This window comes from Rhipicephalus microplus, unplaced genomic scaffold (genome assembly GCF_043290135.1).
Source record: "Rhipicephalus microplus isolate Deutch F79 unplaced genomic scaffold, USDA_Rmic scaffold_65, whole genome shotgun sequence".
Taxonomy (NCBI): Eukaryota; Metazoa; Arthropoda; class Arachnida; order Ixodida; family Ixodidae; genus Rhipicephalus; species Rhipicephalus microplus.
In genome coordinates this window covers 998770-1015594 of record NW_027464638.1, presented here as the reverse complement: position 1 = coordinate 1015594, position 16825 = coordinate 998770, and the positions used below count along the sequence as shown (strand labels likewise).

General features: G+C 49.2%; 1 protein-coding gene across 4 annotated transcripts in view; it reads right to left on the bottom strand.

Annotated features, from left to right (window-relative positions):
* LOC119161370 (uncharacterized) overlaps window positions 1-16825 on the bottom strand; it is a 199479-nt gene that overhangs the window by 25682 nt on the left and 156972 nt on the right. The gene's annotated exons all lie outside the window — the stretch shown is intronic.

The following is a 16825-nucleotide window of genomic DNA, read 5'->3' as shown; positions in this document are numbered from 1 at the left end:
TGGTATTTACTCGCGTAATCCTCGCATTGCACCCCCCACATCGCCCAACAAAAATACGATTTCTTTTTTTCCTCGAGTAATTATCGCACCCCCGAAAACTCCTGCAATAATGTCGTCTGCTCTTTCCAGCCACTGATGATGACAGCGCACGCCATCTGGCGCCATCTCTTAAGCATTAAGTGTACTATTGCACAGAGATTCAATCTAATTCAAGCCAAGCCGAAGTGGTCAGTGCTGTTGGGACTCCGGGTCCTGCCGGTCTCGTTTTCGGTAGCTGGCCCCGTAGCAGGATCCATCGTCCGACAATTCAGTGAGAAGAAGTGCCCGAACGAACGACAGAGATTTATTTACATGTTGAGAAGTGATCAACTGATCGAAAGAGAGAAGAGAGAGAGAGATACAAAACGTCTTCGGCATTTTATGGCGCCGGGTTGCCAACACTGGGCGCATTGTCCGCATCGTCAGCAAATACGGTGGCCCCGGCACCTCGGCCACGAGGGAGGGGAAATACACCTCACAACACATGGAGGGGCACAACCTAACACGATGCCCAAATATGGTCACGACGCCCTCAAAAATGCCCAAACATGGTCATGAACGCACAGCAGATTCCGGAATTCTCTCGGCGAGAGGGAGGAGCCTGAATGGGGAGGTGGGGGTCGACGACACAGTCGGTCAAGAACCGGTTCTCCCCGCAACTTTTCTTGCTTGGTTCCCTAGCGCAAAACCAGTGCATTGACCTTTGTTTTCGCTTGGCTGCAAGGCCGTCTCAGGTGCAGGCTATTCCGGGAATGCGTCGACGATCTCCCAGAGGGGTTCGCAAACCTTCGGAGAATCCCAACACTGGGGCCTGTCATAACAGTCTCTCGCACGGGGGGGAGGGGGGGTAAAGATCTCGATGGGCTGAGGTTTGCAGCCACTGTCCGGAGAGATCAGCGCCGACAGTCGGTTTGGTGACGACCGTCTTTGATGAAGTAGAGGGCACCACCTGCTTCATTGTGGGCTCAACAGACATCACATACGCACATGAAAACACAACTACTCAGCCGGTGAGCGCCGGACAATTCCGCCAAACTCCACCAGGCAATTTTCCCCTTTAACTGATATTAAAGGAAATACACAATTTATTCAAAATGTTACTCATACGTTAAGGTGACACAAAACAACAACACTGGAAGCACACCGAACCCGAAACCCTGGATAGCCGTGTCTTCAACGTTTTCAAACAAGTACACCTAAAAGAGTAAAAAAAAAAAACAATCACTAGTCCTTGTCTAGGTCAGGAAAAAAAATGCCAGAGTTCTCGAGACATCCTCTCGCGTCAGGGACATCGACTTAAGCCATCAGCGTTGCCATGGAGTACACCCTTTTTGTAGCGTATTTCAAACGTATATTGTTGCAAAACGAGGCTCCAATGCAGCAGGCGGCCGTTCTTAGAGGACATGGTCTGTAGCCAGGTGAGAGGACAATGGTCCACTTCCACAATGAACTTGCTTCCGGCAATATAACAAGCCAGTTTCTGGACTGCCCAAACCAAGCACGCACATTCCTTTTCGCTAGCGCTGTAAACCTGCTCGCGAAGGGTGAGTTTCCGGCTAACATAGAGGACGAGATGCTCTTCATCCCCCTCATCCCTTTGACTAAGAACTGCCCCCATGCCTCTATCACTAGCGTCGCATTGGACTATGAAAGGCCTCGAGTAGTCCGGTGAACTAAGCAAAGGTTGGCTCGACAAGGCCGCTTTCAAAACGCGGAAAGCCTTTTCTTTCTCCTCATCCCAGTCGACCATTTGGAGCTCGCCATGCCAGCACTCTTGCTGCGCAACGCGTCAGTAAGAGTGCTGGCAATGTCGGAATATCTAGGGATGTACTTACGATAGTAACCAACTATTCCAAGAAAAGCCCGAATATCAGTTTTCGTTCGGGGCTGGGGAAAGTCTCGGATAGCTGCCACTTTCATTTCAGAGGGACGGCGATGCCCGAGATAGAGTACCTCTGCTTGTGCTAGCTGACACTTGGGCGCCTTAACCGTTAAACCTGCTTCGCGTAGGCGTGTCAGCACTGCTCTCAAATGCGCCAAGTGTTCTGGCCAGGACGAGAAAAACACGGCGACATCGTCCAAGTAAGGCAATGCGAAGTCCTCTTGACCCCGCAATACCTTATCCATTAAGTTTGAAAAACAGTAAGGCGCGTTCTTTAGGCCGAAACTCAACACTTTAGGGCGGAATGTCCCCAATGGTGAAATAAATGCAGCGTACCGGCTCGCCCTCTCGGTGAGCGGCACTTGCCAGTAACCTCTCACTAGGTCTAGCGTTGAGATAAATTCCACGCTGCTTACCCTCTCGACGCGTTCCTCAATGTGGGGAATTGGGTATGTCTGATCCTTGGTGATGAGGTTTAACTTACGATAGTCTACGCAAGGACGCGGATCTTTGCCGGGTACCTCCACAAGAATTAACGGGGAAGTGTAATCACTTTCACACAGCTCAATCACGCCCAAATCCAGCATCCTGTTAACCTCTGCTTTTATTAGCCCAAGCCGGCGAGGTGACACCCGATACGTCTTAGATCTTACCGGTTCCGACGAGGTAAGCTCTATGTCATAAGTGAGGACGGATGTCCGGCCTGGCTCGCTTACAAATCTGTCCTGAAACTCGGTTAAAAGACCACGCAATTCCTGCTTCTGCTTCATTGTCAGCTGTGACTTTGATACTAAATCCTCAACTCTTTTCTCGATCGGGACTTCGTCCGATTCGGGAGCTAATTCAGGAATTTCTGCCGGAACCTCTTCCGGAACATTTAAAGTCATGTTCACGATGGCTTCCCTCTCTTTATAGGGCTTGAGTAAGTTGCTATGATACACCTGGTGTACCTTACGACTTCCTGGTAATTTTACCACATAGTTGGTGTCAGACAATTTTCGAGTAATCTCGGCCGGGCCGACCCATTGCACTTCAAGCTTATTCTTTTGAGAGGGCCTCAACAACATGACCCTGTCTCCTACAGCAAAGTGTCGCGCTTTAGTTGTTGGATCGTAGTAAAGCTCAGCCTTCTGCTGTGCTTTGGTCATCGCACTCTCGGTCAGTTCTTGGGCTTTTGTTAGACGATCCAACAAGGTGAGGACAGATTCCACTACTACAGGATCATCAGCCTGACCTTCCCACGACTCTCTCAGCATACGAAGAGGAGATCGCAGTCTGCGGCCGTAAACAAGTTCTGCTGGCGTAAACCCTGTTGTCTCATGTGGTGCAGTTCTTAGTGCAAACATCGTTGCAGGTAAGCACATTTCCCAGTCAGTTTTTCGTTCAAAACATAAGGCTCTTAACACTCGCTTCATCACGGAGTGAAGCTTCTCTATCGAGTTCGACTGCGGATGATAGACTGAACTATGCAATAATTTCACGCCACACCACTCTAGAAAGGTTGTCGTTAAGGCAATCGTGAAAATGGTGCCCTGGTCTGATTGTATCTCGGCAGGAAAGCATACCCGGGCAAACACGGACAGAAGTGCGTTCACTACTTCCACGGAACTTAGCTCTTTTAGCGGGACCGCCTCTGGAAATTTAGTAGCTGGGCAGATTAAGGTCAGGATGTGACGGTAGCCTGAAGTTGTCTTGGGCAAAGGACCTACTGTGTCAATTACCAACCGACGAAAGGGCTCCGTGATTACGGGTACCAGCTTCATTGGAAATTTCGGCTTATCTCCTGGCTTACCCACTCGCTGACACACATCGCAAGATTTTACAAACCTCTCTACATCTTTAAAGCATCCAGGCCAGTAGTACTCCTGTAAAAGACGATTTTTCGTCTTCTTTACGCCTAAGTGGCCTGACCATGATCCTCCATGCACCAAATTAAGCAAATCCTGACGATACGCCTGAGGTACGACTACCTGGTCAAACTCTACTCCTCGCCTATCTAGATATTTTCGATAGAGTATGCCGCTCCTCTCTTGGAATCTCACATTTCGTTTGGCGACTCCATCTTTCGAACGGTCCTGGAATTGCTTAAGCGTCTGGTCAACCTTTTGTTCGGTTATTAATGAAGCGGGGCTCACCTGCAGCAGCCGACTGAAATTATCCGAAGTTGGCATGACACACAACTCTTTTGTAGTTCCTAGTACCTGGAATGTGTCACCCTCAGTGCTATCCTCTGTACTACCAGGAATCGGCTTGGGAGCAACGGCATTTTCTATTTGCTCGGTCAACGAGGCGTAATTGACCCCTTCCAATTCGGGAGGATGTTCATCGTCGCCTTTAGGGATGGTTGCCTTTGCGACTACAGCTTCTGCAGCCTGTTCTCGCACAAGTCGATTTGTTACCGTGGTGTCCAACTCACAACCAGGCCCGTTGTCGATTTGAGGCTTGTTTGCCTCAGTGAATGTTGCTCTCGCAGCCAGCGCACGTGCCTTCGATCTAGTCAGTGCCTGCACTATGCCTTCTCCCAACGTTAGACCTTTCTCCTTCAACATTTGATCTGACTTATTTGAAAATAAGTAAGGATACTGAGGGGGTAGATATGGCGATACCGCAGCTTCCGTTTCCAACGTACCAAATGCACCTTTAAGGACAACTTTAGCTACGGGAAGGCACTGACTGTTTGCTTCTACGGCTTGTCTAATCCAGGCACAGTCTCCTGAATACTGTCCGAACTGAACAAAGGACGGATGAACTACGTCCATAGTGGCTGCGGAGTCTCTAAGAACCCAACACTGCTTGCCGTTCACGGTAAGGTCGTACATATAGGGCTCTAACAACTTCATGTTCTCGTCGGCTTCATTTATAGATAAAAAGGCCACCTTTTCTTTCGGGCAATGTTTCGCGAAGTGCCCTGTTTCGTGGAAATTGAAAAAGCCGCCGGTTTTTTCGCCTCAAATTTCCTTTTGCTTGCCTCTGACGACGCCTCATGGTTAGATGCCTTGTTTTCCTCACCCTTTTGTGCGAGACTTGTCGGTTGTTTTCTAAACGGCGCCTTATTCGGTCGTAGGAATTTTTCCCTTTTTGGCTCGCTGCTTGCCCCGAGGGCGCGGCGCGTAACGAATTCTTCAGCGAGCTCTGCGGCTTTTGTTACGGTGTTCACAACTGGCCTATCCTGCACCAAGAACCTCACCTTTTCTGGTAACCTTTGATAGAATTGTTCCAGACCGATACACTCGAGCACCTTGTCATGATTCCCATACGCCTTTGCCTCTTTCAGCCACTCCCCCATGTTGGCCATTAACTTGTAAGCAAACTCCGGGTATGAATCATTGCTCTCTTTTACGGCGTTGCGAAATTTTTGTCTGAAACCTTCCGCTGACAACCTGTATTTCATGAGAAGGCTCGACTTTACCTCACTGTACTCGTCAGCCTCCTCTTTCGTCAGGCACGCGATTACTTCAGATGCCTCCCCCGGAAGTAGGGACAACAAGCGTTGGGGCCACGTCTCCTGGTCAAAACCTTGCCTTTCGCAAGTTCTCTCAAAGTTGGCGAGGAACAGCCCAATGTCCTCCCCTAGCTTGTACGATCTCATTAGATCCGTCATTTTGAACCTGACCCGCTCTGCGGTACCAGATGCCTCGCTGCCTCCTGCTCTACTATTATGGCTAATCTCTAGCTCGAGGCGCTTCATTTCAAGCTCGTGCTTTCGCATCTTATCTGCCTCGGCTTCTGCCGCTTTCCTTTCGTCCTCCGTCGCCTTTCCTTCAGCCTCGGCCGCCTTTCTTTCGGCCTCTGCCGCTTGCCTCTCCTGAATCTCCTCGACACATTCTGACAGCTCGTCATCCTCCGCCCCCAATGCGAGAATCGCCTCTATCAGCTCTGGCTTTCTTTGAGAGTCCGACACCTCCAGATTCAACTCCCTTGCAAGTAGCAACAACATGGACTTTCGCAGGGATTTCAGATTCATGGCTGCCTCCAGTACCGCTGTCTCTGTTCCACAAAGATTCCTGTCCTGCAACTAATTAACCTTGACGGCAACGACAGCTCTAGATTCCTGTCTTGCCTCAAGTTTTTCGTTATCTTAGTCTACAAATAAAGCTTCAAAAAGCTCTTACACGGAATCCTGCCCTGTCACTGTTAACCTTGACGCCACTGACAGAAAGAGCTTAACCAAGCTATCACACAATTTCTGCCTGACGCAAGTTACCTGTTAACCCAATGACCAAGACAGCCCCTCTCAACCAGCTTTTACTTAACACATAGAGTAAATGCCTGGTAAAATTTAACAGAGAAAGCCGGCACTCACCCAGTTCGCAGTCATGTCTTCGGCGTCGTGCCTCTCAGAAGTGTCGTTCGATTCCCTCTGCAAGTCGATGAGCTTGTGTCTTCCTTCTGTCGTCCCGTTGTTGGACTTCGGGCTCACTCCGTCCAGTGGTCGCTTTCGGGGTTATCGGCATCCCGCCACTGCCATCCAGTTGTTGGGACTCCGGGTCCTGCCAGTCTCGTTTTCGGTAGCTGGCCCCGTAGCAGGATCCATCATCCGACAATTCACTGAGAAGAAGTGCCCGAACGAACGACAGAGATTTATTTACATGTTGAGAAGTGATCAACTGATCCAAAGAGAGAAGAGAGAGAGAGATACAAAACGTCTTCGGCATTTTATAGCGCCGCGTTGCCAACACTGGGCGCATTGTCCGCATCGTCAGCCAATACAGTGGCCCCGGCACCTCGGCCACGAGGGAGGGGAAATACACCTCACAACACATGAAGGGGCACAACCTAACACGATGCCCAAATATGGTCACGACGCCCTAAAAAATGCCCAAACATGGTCATGAACGCACAGCAGATTCCGGAATTCTCCCGGCGAGAGGGAGGAGCCTGAATGGGGAGGTGGGGGTCGACGACACAGTCGGTCAAGAACCGGTTCTCCCCGCAACTCCTCTTGCTTGGTTCCCTAGCGCAAAACCAGTGCGTTGACCTTTGTTTTCGCTTGGCTGCAAGGCCGTCTCAGGTGCAGGCTATCCCAGGAATGCGTCGACGATCTCCCAGAGTGGTTCGCAAACCTTCGGAGAATCTAAACGCTGGGGCCGGTCGTAACAGTGCGCGTTGCGGCGTGTTTTGTATGTTGCATCGGTTACCTTGTCAAGTTATGAAGCGATACTGAAGCTGTACGGCTGCTTTCAAGTTGCAAGTGATAATCATGCACTAAAGAACAGCAACAGGGCCCCGGTAGGCCCTTCGTAGTCTACGAGTTTTGTGTTCGCTACTGGTGATGGCTGCTGAAAGCCACCAAGACGCATTGGGCCTGCCGTGTACCTAAAACTGGGATTGGTGGTAAACTTTATTTCTTCAGAAGGAAACTGCGGACAATTCTGTTAAATAGCCATCAGCCCAATACTGACGTTCCACGCTTACCTTTTGAGGGCTCCTGTTCCGAACGCTACCGCTACGCCCGCAACGTCCACAAGCTTTGCGTATGGTATTCTAATTCTCTACTATTTGCTTCCACTTTTTGTGTCTCAAATAAATCTTGTCTTGTGTTGAACCTCTGATTTTATTGTTGAGCTAAGTTTTAATTAGTACTTCTTAAAGCTTGCTGTTAGTTGCTGGTGTGAGAATCCCGATTTGCGGCCCCTTTGTTTTCTTTTTCGCTCTGTACGTTTTAGTAGAAAGTTTTGCCCGCATAATTATCGCACCCTCTAACTTTTCATCGGTTTTCCGGGAAAAAAAGTGCGAGGATTATGCGAGTAAATATGGTAATACTCTATTGCGAGCGAGATACTCTTATGCATAGTGAAATGATGGGTCGGTCATAGTAACCAACTGCCATGGCATAAGCTTCATAAATTTGGTATCAAACATTTGTAGGACTAATTAAACCCAATGAATTTGCTTTAAATCACAGCTATTTATTACACAACTACTAGGCATAATTAAATAATGGGTCAATCACAGTAACCAACTTCTATGGTCTGCTCATGCATAAGCTTCACTGATTTGGTGTCAAACACTTGCAGGACCAATTAGACCAAATGAATATGCTTTAAACTTCCAGCTCTTTAACAGATGACTATTATACATAATGAAATGATGGGTCAGTCATAGTAACCAACTGCCATGGTATGCTCATGCATACGAGCATAAGCTTCACAAATTTGGTGTCAAACATTTGTAGCACCAATTAGACCCAGTGAATCTGCTTTTAAATTCCAGCTCTTTAACAGGACAAGGCTACTGTTTGTCAAGAACCAAGTGGGCTATATTGGCATGGCCCTTAAGGACTTATCTACCTAATAGGCTATTATTGCCAAAAACCTTGCACGCTACTAGTTTTATACTGCACTTCTTGCTGAATATAAGCTCGGAGCATTGTTGTGGTCAACATGTGTAAAAGAAATGGGAAAAAACTGGCTTCTTGTATCTCTCTTTGCATATTAACTAGTGAACAAACAGCCATAATGAAAGGCAAGACGTGTGAACTTGAGGTAGGTAGTTGGGACTACATGTAATCGGCATGGACGCAGAGACAACAGTAAGTATGGCACAAAAGTGGCAAGAAAACAAGGGAGTTCTTATATCTTTAAGGCACATCACTGTGTATGCTAAGCAATAATGATTTAGAGCTTGAACACAATTCCATAGCCAGAAGGTTAAGCATTAAGGTTCACCTTTATTCTTGCACAAATTTGAAGTACAAAACAAAATAAAGGCACTAAAGTGACACTCAAAAGCACAGCCTAGACTGCCAGAAGCAACAGCAGCTGGCCATGGACTCATTGAAATTGATGTTCCGGGCACTAAATAAAGAAAAAGTAAAACCATAACATTTGAGCTCTATGACAAGCCCTGTCAGTGCCAAAAACCTTGCTGACTGATGCATAGCTGCACTTACCTATACAAAGTGTCCCTGTTAACTCGCAGCATGATAAAAAAAACGAGTGTTACTTAAAAAAATCAACTTTATACATATTGTTCCTAGTACAATAAACTAGCTGATAATGTTTTTTTAATTAGATTTATTTATATTAATTAATTAAATATCTAACTCCAGAACTACTATTCTAATTGTTGAAGCGTCAATAAGGCAGTTGTAGTCATTCATGTGGGGCATCGAACTGCGCTATTTTCTGCGACGTATGAATAGCGTACTCAGTTTTTTTGAACGATAAACAATCCCCACGAAATATGAAAAGTACTAAGTGACAGTGCTCCCAGCCGCATCGTGAAGCAGTGCCCCCGAAGAAGCTGATTGAAAGAGATACCTTTGACATTCGCACAGCCAAAGAGACAGCTCATCCACTTGATTGTGATATGTAAACAGGAGCAAGCTACACGGCTTATGAGCAATTCCTTCCTGTCAGTTATACTTCGCTTTTCTTTCCCGCCTCTTACGACTTACTGATGCACTTCATAAAAATGGCTTTCGATAGCATGGTCAAAGTGCTGCTTGTACCACGGACTAAACCCGAAAAGCAACGAAACAGATGAAAAATACTAGAAAATATCAGTTCTACTCCCACTACAATGGAAGTGTGCACATGCAGCTGCACTCTTGCATCAGAAACTTACTTTGGAACAAGGCTAAATTAAATTTGGGGCTTGATTTTTCATAATTATGCACAAAAAAAGGCGTTTGGCAAAAATTAAACAAAACTGAAACAAGCACGCCTGAAAGCTAGCAACGTGTAGAAAGAAAGCAAAATCCATGCATTAAAGAAGTTGAGTGTGCCACTGCCAAATGTGTCGATTGGGCAAATGCGACGTCTGCGCAAAAGAACAAAAAAAGAGATAGATTTGCTTGTTGTTTACGACTGCTGCATTCGTAAGCACCATTGAGCACTCGATGCCCCTTAGAGAATGTGTTCAAATAGGTCTCCTACTGCAGGTACACAGTACTGAGCCACTTTACAATGTTCTCAGTTCCTTTCTCGTTGACCTACGAAGGAATTCTGTTGCGGACATCCGTTATTCTGGCCTTCAGGTCATCTGGCGGCTTCGTCTCCGTCATGTAAACACAATCTTCCATGGCTGCGGCAGCTGCATTTTCGATGGAGCCAAAAATGCTGTGGGCCCATGTGCTCAAATTTGGATGCACGATAAAGAACCCCAGGTGGTCAAAATATCTGGAGCCCTCCACTACAGTGTCTCTTATAACCACATGGTGATTCTGGGACATTAAACCCACATATATATATATATATATATATATATATATATATATATATATATATATATATATATATATATATATATATCGAACGCGTAATTCGAAGGTCGTAGGTTCGATTCCTGCTTACAGTTGGTAATTTTTTCATCCACTTTTCTTTCTTCTTATTTACATTCCATTAATGTTAATAACTTCCCCTGTACATTCCTTGGCATTACTGTCTGTTATATCTCATTATTATTGTGTTAAAAACACGGAAAAACGAGCCCTTAGGTATACACTTCTTTCCCTTATATATATATATATATATATATTGTAGCGAAGCCTCCGAACTCTGAAATGGGTCGAACTCTTGAGTACCTTCTAGTGGGGCTACCCAACAAGAACGCCGCTCGCGCTTAGAGTCCGTGCTTGGCCGCTACTGTCGCCATTGTGTATACTCGCTGTCTGCCCGCTAATAAACGCCATAACAAATTGGTGGAGAGTGCTACGATCCCTTTTGATGCCCTGGGAACTGCGTTCACGTACCCTGCAATCTACAATGTCCCACGACGCCTCGCAGCAAACGCCTCCTCCCATGCCACCCCCTTGTGCCGGTGTCCCCAGGATCCGAGATCCACCCATCTTCACGGGCGCCGATGGCACTGACGTGGAGGACTGGCTCGCTATCTACGAGCGCGTGAGCGTCCCCAACAAATGGGACGAGGACGGCAAGTTGACAAACTTGGTGTTCTACCTTGCGGGCGTTGCAAGCCTGTGGTACAACAACCACGCGTCCGATTTCGCAACCTGGTCCAATTTCAAGACCGCTATTACCAACGTTTTTGGCCGCCCTGCCGTTCGTAAGCTGCAAGCCGAGCAGCGCTTACGCGAACGCGCTCAGCAGGCCGGTGAATCATTCACCAGTTACATAGAAGATGTCCTGGACCTTTGCAAAAAATCCAACGACAGCATGTCCGAATCAGACAAGATCCGGAACGTCATGAAGGGCATTGACGATGATGCCTTCACGATGCTGCTTGCCAAAAACCCAGGCACAGTAGCTGAGGTCATCACGCTGTGCCAGAGCTACGAGGAGCTCCGCCGGCAGCGTTCGATGACCCGTCGCTCTACACCACGAGATGCAGGGCTTGCAGGCTTGGAGGCGAGCTGTGATCAGGTGGCACTGCTGGCAGACCTCAAGTCCTTCATACGTGAGGAAATCGCGCGGCAGTTCTCTCTCCTGCCCTTTGCCCACCCACCGGCTGCTCAACAATCGGCCACTACCATTCTTCCACCCATCCGCCGAGCAATTGAGCAGGAAATAGCGGAAGTCATGCCGGCGTACCAACCACAACAGCTTCCGGCCCCTGCGCCCCCAAGTTACGCCCAAGTGGTCGCCAGGCCGCCTCCAGTCGTTCAACCGCCCGCCCCACTGACTTACGCCGAAGCTGCCGCACGACCTCCATCCTTTACAGCGGCTATGCCGGCTACGTATGTTGACGTGACCTCGCAGACTCAGCTCCAGCATCCCCTGCAGCCTTTCCAGCCACAGTTCCGTCCATCGGCTCTTACGTCATGGACAAGACCTACCCCAGCGAACCGATGGCGCTCACCCGACAACCGGCCCATCTGCTTTGCCTGCGGTTACGCCGGTCACGTAGCCCGTTATTGCCATCGTGTACAGCCGGCTCCAATTTCTTCGCCTATTGCTGGCCACCTCAGCCGTCCCTATCACGACGAAATACCGTCTATGCCACCGCCGTCTCGCCCAGGTCCATCTCCTCGAAGGTCGCCGTCTCCACGACGTCGTTCCCTGTCCCCCATGAGGCCAAGTTCGGCTAATCATGAGCGGGAAAACTAGTCGTCGCAGTCCCCGAGGCAAGGACTGCGATGCTATTGCGATGTGAAAGCCCTCAGAGCCGCCCATCTAATGTCATAGACGTGCTTGTGGACGGTGTTCATGCATCTGCTCTTATTGACACTGGAGCTGCAGTATCCGTTATGGACGAAAACTTCTGCCGCTTGCTTCGAAAAGTGACGACGCCAATTTCTGGGTTGTCCCTTCGTACTGCCGGTTCACATCGTATCCATCCTTCAGCAGAGTGCACAGCTCGCGTTGTCGTTCAGGACGTTCTGTATGTCGGCCAATTCATCATCATTCCTGCATGCTCTCATGACGTCATCCTGGGGTGGGATTTTCTCTCCCGCAACGACGCCGTCATCCATTGTGCCGCTGCCGAAATTGAACTCTCACCCTTCTCGCATTTGACGCCGGAAGACAGTCCCTCGACACTGAGTAAGATTCTCGTGAAAGACGATACCATAGTGCCTCCAAGTTCGGCAATGGGTGTATCTGTCTACTGCGCTGGACTCTCCGACACAATTGCACTCGTTTCGCCATCCGACCGTGCTTGCCGAAGGAAAGGGTTGCTAGTACCTTTCGCGACCGTGCAAATCACCCAGAGCAACGCCGCTATTTTTGTGACCAACACATCCCCGTACACTGTTACCTTGGTTCGAGGGGAATGTCTCGGCAGAGTGGAACCAGTGGATAACGCACAAGTCCTGGACGTACCTGATGACTCGCGTTGTCCCAGTTCGTGTACCGTCAGCGCTGTTTCCACTTATGATTCATCATCTCCTGATGTATTTGGCCCTTACATTGATGACAATCTTACGTCGGTACAGCGTTCCCAGCTTCTGGACCTGCTGCGAGAATATCATTCTTCTTTCGATGTTGGGCGAAGTTCTCTCGGTCGCACGTCCGCTGTTACACATCGTATCGACACTGGTGCCCATCCACCATTACGGCAACGTCCCTACCGCGTGTCGCCTGCTGAACGTCGGGAAATTAACGAGCAGGTTGATGATATGCTCAGACGCGACGTTATTCGGCCCTCGGACAGTCCATGGGCGTCTCCTGTTGTTCTTGTCGCCAAGAAAGATGGTTCTGTGCGGTTCTGTGTGGACTACAGACGGCTCAATAAGATCACTCGCAAGGATGTTTACCCACTGCCGCGCATCGATGACGCAATTGACAGCCTTCACGGAGCCGAATTTTTTTCTTCTCTTGATCTGCGCTCCGGGTACTGGCAAGTACCCATGGCTGATGACGCTCGACCGAAGACTGCGTTCATCACACCTGACGGCTTGTACGAATTCAACGTCATGCCGTTTGGTCTATGTAATGCACCTGCGACCTTTGAGCGCATGATGGACACCGTTCTGCGCAACTTGAAATGGCACACGTGCTTGTGTTACCTCGATGACGTTGTTGTGTTCGCTCCAGATTTCTCCACGCATCTCCAACGTCTGAAAGAAGTTTTCGCACGTGTGAGCAATGCCGGCTTGCAACTAAATCTGAAGAAGTGCCGCTTTGCAGCACGGCAACTCGCCATCCTAGGGTACGTTGTGTCTAAGGATGGCATTCTTCCTGACCCAGCCAAGCTTCGGGCCGTGGCTGAATTCCCCAAACCTGCGTCCGTCAAAGAACTGCGTAGTTTCGTGGGCCTGTGCTCATACTTCCGACGCTTCATACGAAACTTTGCTACGATTGTATCACCGCTGACGAAGCTCCTTGGAAGTAACGGGCCCCTCAATTCGTGGTCGTCTGAGTGCGACGACGCGTTCGCGAAGCTTCGCCATTTGCTGACGTCTCCTCCCATTTTACGCCACTACGACCCTACGGCCCCGACGGAGGTGCACACAGACGCCAGTGGTGTAGGCCTTGGCGCTGTCCTGGCGCAGCGCAAACCCGGATTCTCTGAATATGTCGTAGCATATGCAAGCCGTACGCTCACGAGAGCCGAGACAAACTACACCGTCACGGAGAAAGAGTGCCTGGCCATAGTCTGGGCCCTTACAAAGTTTCGACCTTATTTGTATGGTCGCCCATTCGATGTCGTCACCGACCATCATGCACTATGCTGGCTTTCATCACTGAAGGATCCCTCAGGCCGTCTCGCCCGTTGGGCTCTTCGCTTACAAGACTATGACATCCGCGTGCTGTACCGCAACGGACGCCAGCATGCTGACGCCGACGCCCTCTCGCGCTCCCCTCTGCCTGAAGGTGATGTGCTCTGCTCAGTATCCTCGGCTGCTGTTTCTGCCATTGATGTTGACATCATCGCTACCGAACAGCGAAAGGATAATTCGATCAGCCCGCTCATCGACTTGCTCTCTGATCCATCCGCAACGCCATCCACGCGTGCCTTGCGTCGTCAAGCTCGCCATTTCGCCATCCGTGACGGCCTTCTACACCGACGCAATTACGACGCCGATGGCCGGCAGTGGTTACTCGTGATACCCCGCAGTCTGCGGTCAGAGATATGTGAATCCTTCCATTCTGATCCGCAATGCGCGCACTCTGGGGTATTCAAAACCTACCGTCGTATTCGACAACGCTACTTCTGGCGCGGGATGTACCGCTATGTGCAGCAGTTCGTTCGCTCCTGCCTCGCTTGCCAATGCCGCAAACCGTCAGCACACATGTCGCCAGCCAGTCTGCAGCCGTTACCTTGCCCTGAGCGTCCGTTTGGGCGCATAGGTATCGATTTGTATGGACCACTTCCTCTGACGTCGGCTGGTAACCGCTGGGCCATCGTCGCCGTAGATCATTTAACGCGATACGCCGAAACCGCCGCTATCCCTGCGGCTACTGCGCGTGATGTTGCGTCCTTCCTACTGCATCGATTTATACTGCACCACGGTCCACCTCAGGAGCTTCTCAGCGATCGAGGCCGTGTCTTCTTGTCGGAAGTCGTCGAAGCCATTCTGACGGAGTGCCATTCTGTCCACCGCAAAACTACTGCTTACCACCCACAGACGAATGGCCTCACCGAACGCTTTAACCGCACCCTCGGCGACATGCTTTCTATGTACGTCGCTGCCAACCACACTAATTGGGATAATATACTGCCCTTCGTCACCTACGCCTACAACACCGCCCCTCAGAGCACGACTGGTTTTTCACCTTTCTACTTGCTGTACGGAAGGCACCCGTCGCACACCATGGACACAATGCTCCCGTACACGCCGGATCCATCCGAGTGTACACCTATTTCCGAGACTGCCAGGCTTGCTGAAGAGTGTCGCGAGCTTGCCAAGACTTTTACGACGCAAGAGCAAGAGCGGCAGAAGAGTATTCGTGATGGCTCCACCACTTCTGAGCCCACGTTCCTTCCTGGTGCGCTTGTATGGCTCTCGATCCCGACCTCTGCAGCTGGCCTCTCTTCCAAACTACGTCCCAAATACGAAGGCCCCTACCGTGTCATCGAGCGCACCTCACCCGTCAACTATCTGATTGAACCCGTTGAACAATCTTCGGACATGCGCCGCCGTGGGCGAGACATCGTCAACGTGGAGCGCCTGAAGGCTTATTATGACCCGCTCATAGTAACAAGCTGCTAGGTCGCCAGGCGGCTCCCTCTTCGACCCCGGGGTAATTGTAGCGAAGCCTCCGAACTCTGAAATGGGTCGAACTCTTGAGTACCTTCTAGTGGGGCTACCCAACAAGAACGCCGCTCGCGCTTAGAGTCCGTGCTTGGCCGCTACTGTCGCCATTGTGTATACTCGCTGTCTGCCCGCTAATAAACGCCATAACAATATATATATATATATCAAATAAATATCAAGAATCTTTCACGTATCCTCACAGAAAGAAATTTCATGGAGTGAGATTAAGCAACCTAGCCGGTCAGCGGACATGCCCGTGCCATCCAATTCATCGTTCATGAATATTCGCATCCAACCAGTTTAGTGCGTGGCTGTGCTGGCACCCCATCTTGCTAGTACCCACACAAGTGTAGGACTTGACGGAGGAATTTCACTGAAAAATCTATCTACCGTTCCTTTAAGGATTTCATCCACATAACGCTGTCCAGTGAGCATGTCATCGGAACAGATGGTGCCAATTCCATCTCTGGCGAAAATTCCGCACCAACCATTAAAAGACCACTGGTACTGGTGCCGAGTGTGCTCTCCCCGGGTTCACTGCAGCCACTCCAGTAGTGGGCATTATGCAAATTTACTTGCGCGTTTCTGCAAAAACTCGCTTCGTCAGTCCAGATTACATTACTAAAAAAGTTCAAAGATTTGTCGCATTTTGTGATGATCCAACTAGAAAAATATAGGGGATCCTGCAAGTCCTTCTTTCGCAAGCTTTGGTGCAGGTTAAGATGATATGGATGCAAATCTGAGTTATTCAACATCTGCCAAACTGACAACTTGGAAATGGGTGCCTGGGCAGCCACGTCTCGCACGCTAGCTTGAGGGTTCACTGCCATAAATGCCAGAACATCGGCACGTAGGTTGTCACTCAAGGATGAAGTTCTCAGCCGCCGTTTTGTGAAAAAGCCGGTTTCTCACATGTTTAAATTTTTTCTTATAATTTTGAAGCGTTATTTCTACAGCCACGCTTCCATGAGCGATAAATCCTTGCGGCCTTTGTTGTGTTGCCATATGCGACTCCCAAGGCAAGGATCATGCTCGCCTTCTGTTCATCAGAATGCTCGCCTTCTGTTCATCAGTTCGATGCCCCACATGAATGACTACAACAGCCTCATTGACGCTTTAACAGTTAGAACAGTTGTTCTAAAATTAAATATTTAATTAATTCATGTATATAAGTCTAATTAACAAAAATCACTATCAGCTAGGCCATTGTACTAGGAATAATATGCATCAGGGTTTTTTGAGTAACGCTAGTGGCTTTTTTAAAAATCGTGCTGCGAGTTGAGAGGGACACCCTGTATAGT